Source organism: Perkinsus marinus (assembly GCF_000006405.1).
Source record: "Perkinsus marinus ATCC 50983 genomic scaffold scf_1104296972938, whole genome shotgun sequence".
NCBI classification, from domain to species: domain Eukaryota; phylum Perkinsozoa; order Perkinsida; family Perkinsidae; genus Perkinsus; species Perkinsus marinus.
In genome coordinates this window covers 1-1,145 of record NW_003201599.1, presented here as the reverse complement: position 1 = coordinate 1,145, position 1,145 = coordinate 1, and the positions used below count along the sequence as shown (strand labels likewise).

Genomic DNA, 1,145 nt, shown 5'->3' with positions numbered 1-1,145 from the left:
GTGTCTCGCGAACGCTTGGGTACTCTATAGCGATCGGGTGAAACCATGTTATCTTGAGTGCTCCCGTATCCCTCGAACAATGTGAGAACCAAGCAGCTCGCCAGCGGCGGGGGAACGTGCGAGTTCATGGAAGTCAACATGTCGAAGGGAGCGGGCGATTTCGGCAATTGCCACTTACGCTATCACGATTCGTTCCTGAGGGATAACTGGGAGAACATTCAAACACATGAAATGGAACGGAGTGGTCGAGAGACAAATATCTGATATCATATCATCTTGCTGGAATGGTCTAGTTGGTTATGACGACTGCCTAACACGCAGTAGGTCCCGAGTTCGATTCTCGGTTCCAGTATGTTACAATTGTTATACACAAAGTCACATAATTCTGTGTCAAACACATAAAATGGAACCGCATCGTTGAGAAACAAATGTCTGGTCGTGCACTAACCTGCTGGAATGGTCTAGTTGGTTATGACGACTGCCTCACACGCAGTAGGTCCCGAGTTCGATTCTCGGTTCCAGTATCGTGCAGTCATTGTACAAAGAGCCGCACAACTCCGTACAAAATATACTATGGAACGGCGCCGTCAAACGATTGCTCGAGCGGTCTAGCTAGGTATATGATGAGTGTTACATATGCAGCATGTTTCGAGACCAGCCTCCGATTTCGGTATAGCATAAAACGTGGGTTTCACTCACTCCTGAATCTACTCCCATTGCCTCCCGTTCAACCACCACATCCTATTATTCATTCACGCTAGTCACTAATTTCTATGAATTCAACTTGCGCGTCCACCCAATCATCCATCAAATTACTGACTTCATACCTTGCAGTCTCTAAATTCACACGCATTCTTTTGCGTGCGCATCTCCATGCTACTCAACCTACTTAGCCTACTGGAAGCGACAGTGCGACACCACAACCCTCCAAATCTAGGCTTTTCGGGTTTCGGGTTTCGGGTTCGGGGTTCGGGTTTTCGGGTTTCGGGTTTCGGGTTTTCGGGTTTCGGGTTTCGGGTTTCGGGTTTCGGGTTTCGGGTTTCGGGTTTCGGGTTTCGGGTTTCGGGTTTCGGGTTTCGGGTTTCGGGTTTCGGGTTTCGGGTTTCGGGTTTCGGGTTTCGGGTTTCGGGTTTCGGGTTTCGGGT

General features: G+C 49.0%; 2 non-coding genes across 2 annotated transcripts; both read left to right on the top strand.

The window, feature by feature from the left end:
* The first annotated feature begins 278 nt into the window (after positions 1-278).
* Pmar_PMAR026092 lies at positions 279-352 on the top strand. Its single transcript has one exon. It is a non-coding gene; the product is annotated as a tRNA-Val (tRNA).
* Positions 353-450: 98 nt separating this feature from the next.
* Positions 451-524, top strand: Pmar_PMAR026091. The gene has a single exon. It is a non-coding gene; the product is annotated as a tRNA-Val (tRNA).
* The last annotated feature ends 621 nt before the right edge of the window (positions 525-1,145 follow it).